The sequence below is a fragment of the Pyxicephalus adspersus genome, chromosome 10, assembly GCF_032062135.1.
Source record: "Pyxicephalus adspersus chromosome 10, UCB_Pads_2.0, whole genome shotgun sequence".
Taxonomy (NCBI): domain Eukaryota; kingdom Metazoa; phylum Chordata; class Amphibia; order Anura; family Pyxicephalidae; genus Pyxicephalus; species Pyxicephalus adspersus.
This window is the reverse complement of record NC_092867.1, coordinates 50,735,316-50,743,164: the sequence shown is the minus strand read 5'-3', so window position 1 is coordinate 50,743,164 and position 7,849 is coordinate 50,735,316. Positions and strand designations below refer to the sequence as shown.

The window sequence follows — 7,849 nt, the reverse complement described above, 5'->3', positions numbered from 1 at the left end:
GGCGGAGTTCTCCGTGTTCTGACAATGGCCTATTAATGAAATTTTGGGGTGTCCCCCACTTGCACCTCTAATTTTGTTCACCTATATCCCCCCGTTCAAGAGAAATTGGTGTTCAGGTGCTAGAAGCCTCCACCAATGTGTAACAGGGTAGTTTTTTTATAGGCAGAGTTCTTCATGTTCTGACAATGGCCTAGTGATGAAATTTTAGGGGGTGTTAGCCACAGGTGTCCCCCACTTGCACCTCTAATTTTGTTCACTTGTATCCCCGTTCCTGGAAAATTGGGGTTCAGGTGCTAGAAGCCTCCAGCAATGTGTAACAGGGTAATTACCGGTGTCCCCCACTTGCACCTACATTTTTGGTTTTGTACATCAACTTGTTCCAGAGTAATTGGGGTTCCAAGTATGGAAGGGGACAGGCTAGTGTCGTATATCTTTTCTAGTTTTGTGACAGGTCGGTATATATTTGGGGTTCGCACCTCCTTGCTATGTAAGTGGCCCTGGGGGTCCATAATTTTATGTTTAATGTTTAATTTCAGGCTTCTTTTTTTTTTGTTAGGACCCTGGGTTCTTCCCTAGTCAGTGGGGCAGAGGAGCAGCCCTAGAGGAGCTGTGACATGTTCTGTATGTATAACACATACTACAGCTCCTCTAGGGCTGCAGTGCGGGAGTAATCAGGGGAGCGAAGCTGTCAGCATAGCAGAGCTCCGCTGATTGCTCTGCTCTCTGATTGGCTGAGGAAAGGGAAATCCTGATGATGCTTGAGCTGTCATCAGGGCTTCCTATTTCTCAGCCAGTCACAGAGCACTAGAGATGAATGAGCACAAGGCTCCCCATTCAAGTCAAGTGCTGAATGGCTGAGAAACATAAAACCTCAGACAACCACAGAGGACAGGAGGTGAATGGAGAGCCTTGTCCTCATTTAACCCCCAATGCCCTGCGCTCCCTCACTGTCAGGAGGAGTCCCATGGCTGTGCTCATGTCATGAATGCAGCCATGGAAATCATCCTGTCATTGGGATAACCTGAAAAAAAAAGTTTAGTTACACAAACACACACACATATTTAATAAAATAATTTAACATTAAAGCCTCGTCCAATGTTCTACACATATTTTAACTGTTTCAGGGAATGAGTAAGGGGTTTTATGTACCCCTGTACTCATTCCCCCGGATGGGGTGGTGGAGATCTGGGAGTCTCCCTATTAAAGGGGGCTTCCAGATTCCAAAGACCTGCTAAAAACGTTTTTAAAAGCCCCCATTGTTTTCAATGGAAGCTTTAATAAAAAGCTTAAAAACGCTTGTAAAAGGCTCCATTTGAGTTCAATGGGAGCGTTTTCATGGGTTTTAATTTTGCTGTCAAAATGCCAATAGTGTCAGTAAACTGACATGTTCTGTCATTCCATAGTCATCCATAGCCTGTTAATGTTCATTCTGTATCAGATCACACTCACACATCTCACTTACCCTCGCCTCCACTGGAGAGTGGATTGGGGATAGTTTGGGGAGGATTATGGATAATTATAAGGAGCTTCCCATGCTACAAACAAACATTAAATTGTGCTAGTTGTACTGAAAAACAAAATGGTTTGGCAAACAATGACAGTAAAGGCAGCATTTGTTCTATGCATGGAAGAGTTTTAACACAAAACATCTGAAAATAAAATATTAGGAGTGGCAAAATCTATAATTTGGTACATCATGAGAAAGAAAAAAAGCACTCAGCAACGCCAAAGACCTGGACGTCCAGGGAAGACAACAGTGGTGGATGATCGCAGAATCATTGACATGGTGAAGAGAAACCCCTTCACAACAGCCAACCAAGTGAACAACACTCTCCAGGAGGTAGGCATATCAATATCCAAGTCTACCATAAAGAGAAGACTGCATGAAAGTAAATACAGAGGATGCACTGCAAGGTGCAAGCCATTCATAAGCCTCAAGAACAGAAAGGCTAGATTGGACTTTGCTAAAAACATCTAAAAAAGCCAGCACAGTTCTGGAAAAACTCTCTTTGGACAGATGAAACCAAGATCATACTTTACTAGAATGATGGCAAGAAAAAAGTATGGAGAAGGCATGGAACAGCTCATGATCCAAAGCATACTGCATCATCTGTAAAACATGCCGGAGGCAGTGTGATAGTTTGGGCTTGCATGGCTGCCAGTGGCACTGAGACACTAGTGTTTATCGATGATGTGACACAGGAAAGAAGCAGCTGAATGAATTCTGAGGTGTTCAGAGATATACTGTCTGCTCAAATCCAGCTAAATTGATTGGAAGGCGTTTCATAATGCAGATGACCCAAAGACAATGACCCAAAACATACAGCCAAACAACCAGGAGTTTATTAAAGCAAAGAAGTGGAATATTCTTGAATAGCCAAGCCAGTCAACTGATGTGAACCCAATTGAACATGCATTTCACTTGTTGAAGACTAAACTTTGGACAGAAAGACCCACAAACAAACAGCAACTGAAAGCTGCTGCAGTAAAGGCCTGGCAAAGCATTCAAAAGGAGAAAACCCAGCATATGGTGATGTCCATGAATTCAAGACTACAGGCTGTCATTGCCAGCAAAGGGTTTTCAACCAAGTATTAGAAATGAATATTTTATTTTCACCTTTTTATTTGTCCAATTACTTTTGAGCCCCTGAAATGAAGTGATTGTGTTAAAATAAAAAGGCTTTAGTTCCTCACTTTTTTATGCAATCTTTTTGTTCAACCTACGGAATTAAAGCTGAAAGTCTGAAGTTCAACTGCATCTGAGTTGTTTCATTTAAAATTAATTGGGGTAATGTACAGAATCAAAATTAGAAAAAAAGTTGTCTCTGTCCAGGATCTGTAAGAAATGCACAAAACATACCAAGTTTTAAATAAGAATTTACGTCTTGAATTTAGAGGTATATTTTTTCCTCAGCCAATCACGGAGCGGATCAATCGGTGGAGCTCTGCTCCGCTCCTATACTCCTATAATCGCCTATGACACGTTTTACATAAGTGTTTATAAGAGGTTTACTTTTAACCCTTTCAGGGAATAACCCTTACAGAGGTACATTAAACTCCTTCCTCATTCCCTGAAAGGGTTAAAAAAAAAGAAGACAGGACTTTATTGGTAAAGTATTTTATTTGATCTGTGTGTTTTGTGTTAACTGAGTAACTTTTTTATTTACAGGTTATCCTACAATGAAAGAATGATTCGCACATTTGCATTCATAACATGAACACAGCCGTAGGACTCCTGACACTGTGGGATCCCCAGGCACTAGAGGGCAAATCTCCCCATTCACCTCTAGTGCTCAATGGCTGTGAAAAGGGAAACCCTGATGATGGCTCAATCACAGAGTAGAGAAATCAGAGGAGCTCTGCTCTGCTCATCTACACTTTCTTGATTGCTCCCGCAGTCTTAGCGGTGCTGTGGCATGTGTTCTACATCCAAGAACACATGCCACAGCTCAGCTATGGCTGAGGGAGCAATCAGGAGAATACTGTTGTTAGGAGAGCAGAGGGGAGCGGAGCAATTGCCTGAGAAAGGGGAAACCCTGATGACGACTCAAGCTCCACTAGGGCTGCGGGAGCAATCAAGAAAGCAGAGCTGTCAGGAGAGATCCGCTGATTGCTCCATTAGGGCTGCGGAAGCAATCAGGAGAGCGTCCGTTGATTGGATGAGAAAGGGAAAACACTAATAACAGCTCGAGTCATCAGGGTTTCCATTTTTTCAGCCATTCAGCACTGGAAGTGAATGGGGAGACTTATCCTCATTTGCCCTCTAGTGCCTGAGGATCCCACAGTGTAAGGAGTCCCATGGCTGTGCTCATATCATGAATGGAGCTGTGGAAATCATCCTTTCATTGTGGGATAACCTGTAAAAAAAAAAAAGTTAACAGTTACACAAAACACACACATCTAATAAATTACTTTAACATTGAAGTATTGTCTTATTTTTTTACACATATTTTTAACCCTTTTAGGACATGAGTAAGGGGTTTTATGTACCCCTGTACTCATTCCCCAGGGTGGTTCAGTGGAGATCTGGGAGTCCCCTTATCAAAGGGAGCTTCCAGATTCCAAAATTTTGCTAAAAACACCTCCATTGTTTTCAATAAAAGCTTTCATTAAAAGCTTAGAATCGCTTATAAAAGCCTCTATTGAATTCAATAGCAGTTTTCATTGATGTTTTTATGGGTTTATAAACACAGGAAAATTCCCCCATTGAAATCAATAAGGGGCATTTACCCTGCGTTTTAATTTTTAAAACGTTGCAAGAAGCGTTGTCTATAACGCTTAAAAAATGCCTCAAGGAAACGCACTGATGTAGATTAGCCCATTGGAATGCATAGGAATTTCAATAATGGGCTTTTAAAGCCTCAGGTTAAACACTGGGGAAAACGTCGGTGTAGATTCAGCCTTATTATCAGAATTTTAACAAATATTTTAATAAAGGTTTTTCATATTACCAGGGTTATGTAGTCTACTGTAAACTCAGGCATGTTTACTGATTTTTGGCCCAATGTAAGAGACAATAAAAATGTTTGTTGCTTTCCCCATTTCCAGATTGTAAGCTTTTCTGGGCAGGGTCCTCTTCTCCTCCTTTGTCACAGTCTGTATCTTTCTGTCATTTGCAACCCCTAGTTAATGTACAGCACTGCGTAATATATAAATATTTATAAAGTCTGTTTAATAATAAAAAGCTGTATATAAATAAATTCATCCTAAAAATCTACAGAATTATTTATTTGGTGAGTCACTGATTAGTAGTGTATAATTTTAAAGAAATACACACCATCTCCATATGACTGAAACTGGATCCTTACCTCCCCCACATTCCAATGGTGTCTATGTCACACAGCCACCAGTCCATCAAACAAAAAGTCTTGTCCTTCTCAAATTACTACAATAAACTTGATGAATCTTTGAGGAAGGATCACAAAATGCAACTTATGTAGCCAGAAATTATATATATTTTTATTTAATTAAAATTACCTAAAAAACTACATTGCAAGTGGAGAATATTTGTTGATCAATGTACAGTGCTGCGTAATATGTTGGCGCTATATAAATCCTGTTTAATAATAATAAGTAATCAGTGAATGTTGTTTAATATTATATGATACTGTACAGTGGTGATCATGTTTTCAAATTTGGTGAAAAATTCACAAACATAAAAGGTTTGGTGGATTTATAAATAAGCCTCTTAGTTATAACAACAAGCCGTTTAAACTTTGTCATGATATATTATAAAGTAAAGTATGTAAATCCAACCAAATGTTACTATCAAAATTAATTTATTACAGAGGTTCACAAAATCGATAGAACATTCCAGCATGCTGGAAAATATATGCACCTTATGTATATGAAAAATATATTTTTGCTTATGTCATCTAATGAAAAAATATGGCTTGGATGTGCAATGACTGATATGATTTTCATTTGATTAGACGGCCCCTGGAACTACCAGACATTTTCTTTAAGCAAAGAACAGATACTTTTAGGATCTCTGCAGTTGTGAACTATTGCTATTGGCTGATTTATCAGATGTAAAGTACTACAATGTTCTGCTGAATATTGACATACTAATGCAACACGAAATACAAGATATTTTTCAGCATCCCTTGTACTTTTTGTTGAAAGCAAAGCTTAAGTACAATAAATCAAAAGGTATATCATCACACAAAGTCAGATTGATTTTAAATTTTATCCACCAGACTTATCAGATCAAAAAAAATGTATTTACTAACATGACATGGGAGGATCTACCTAAACGGTATAGTAACCTTATGTATATTAGGTTACACCCTCACACAATAGTTGATATAGTTTGTAAAAGTTTTAGTTCATCTCTGTAAAAATTATTTTGCATGTAGCCAGCGTTTGTCATCAATGCAGCAGAAATCTGGCGATGGTGGTAATTTACTAAAGAACACTTGGGTCTAGATAAAACTTTATTGAGTGGTGAGCAAAATATGCACACCAGATGGTTGTGTAAGAGTAATCACCATTACATCAGCCATACCAAAATTCTGATCTATTTACAACTACAAATGCTGAAAACCTTAATATTCTAACAAAACAACTATTGTGTCTTGGAGGAAGGGGGGTGAAACCACATGTTGTAACATAGTAGCAAGCAGAACAAGTTTTCCTTTCTAAAGGCCACGTGTTATAGATAGGAGAAAACAGTTTAGATTAACATGAAGAAAATACAAAAAATTATAATTTTACAATAACAAAAAGCTTCACTAAACATGTGCTTACCTCGGCTGCACTGTACTAGTTGTTAACTTGCTTTAACTAGCAGATGTTTCCTACAGAGCAAAAGAAAGCAGGGATAGTCACAGGAAATATCCACACTACTTTATAAGGTATGAGTTAGGGGGTGGGAGAGTAAAAGGGAGGAGATGAAAAAATCATACTGGTCAGAATCAGAACAGAGGCCACTAACACGTGGTAATGCCTTAAAACAAACTTGAGACACAGGAGACAACCTACAAGGTTGAACAGTCATCAAAAGAAAATCATCTACAAAAGCACATAGTAAGAAGCTATAAAAAAATAGTACGACTAACTTGTCTAATGCATAAGGAACATGGCATAGATGTTTTAGAAAAGCTAGCTACAATAATACACATATATATTTAAGCAAAATAATAGTTTAATTCTTTTGATATATCCTCAGATTTGCAGAAGTTAAAATGAGCAGAGAAACAATACAATAAAACACTGCAGAGTGGAGAGTGGGGCCAAATAAAAACTACATTTAAAAGACATGGAATCAGACAGATGTTGTCATGATTTTGATAGCAGATCATGTTTTTTCTTTCAAGACACCCTTTAATGATTAAGAATTTTTTTCAAAAAGTTTAATAAATGAAATAAATATATAAAGTTATACCTTTTTCATTGTTAGAATCTCCAGCAATGTAAAAATATTTTTCTTCATATACCTATCTATTAATCTGAAGAAATTATATTTTTTGCTCACCTTTGGCATTGCAGCTGGCATTGCCACTTTTTTAGGGTATTCCATGAATACTTAAAGGCAACAAGACAGTAAGTTGTCTGTGTGCGTCCCACCTCCAGCTGGCAATGTCAATATGGACATATACCAGTGATGTAGTCAGGGCTTGTGTACTGGATTAGGGTAAAGATGTAATGTGCGTTGACATCCATTCCCTCCTGCACCCTGCCCACTGCTCATCTGCTACCTGTTCCACTATGAAAAAAAATTGCTCTCATTGCTGTACCTTGGGAAATGGCAAAAGGAAGTCATCTTCTGGATCAGCAGGTGTATGTAGCCCACAGCAACTCCGGTGGATGTGGTAGTTAAATTGGCAAGCTTGTTACATGTACATAAAAACAAGCTCTAAAGTCACAGCTATTCGATCGAATAGGGCGATATTGTTCGTGTGATCGAACGTCGAATTCAAACACCAATAAAGTCAATGGTGGGAAAATTTGGGTTATTTTTCGGGACTGTGTAGAACTGCTGGAGCAATCAGGGGAGAAGAGCTAACAGCTCTGCTTCCCTGATTGCTCTTGCAGCCTCAGCGTAACTATAGTATGTGTTCTTGGATAGATATTCTCTATCCAAGAACACAGGAGTCCTACGGGATCCCCGGACACTAGAGGCTAAATGGGGACAAGTCTCCCCATTCATTCACCTCTAGTGGTCCGTTATTGGCTGGAGAAAGGAAAATTCTGATGACGCTTGAGCTGTCATCAGGGTTTACCTTTTCTCAGCCAATCACAGAGCACTAGAGGTGATGAATGGGGAGCCTTGTCCTCATTTAACCTCTAGTGCCCGGGGATCTCACACTGACAGGAGGACACAGTGTAAGGAGTCCCACGGCTGTGC

General features: G+C 39.0%; 1 protein-coding gene across 1 annotated transcript in view; it reads right to left on the bottom strand.

Moving 5' to 3' along the window:
* Nucleotides 1-6,365, bottom strand: part of SLC43A1 (solute carrier family 43 member 1) — a 202,173-nt gene extending 195,808 nt beyond the window's left edge. The window contains exon 1 of the mRNA XM_072424203.1: nt 6,250-6,365. The gene's annotated coding sequence lies outside the window, so the exon portion shown is untranslated. The remainder of the gene's footprint in view (nt 1-6,249) is intronic.
* Between the last annotated feature and the right edge of the window lie 1,484 nt (nt 6,366-7,849).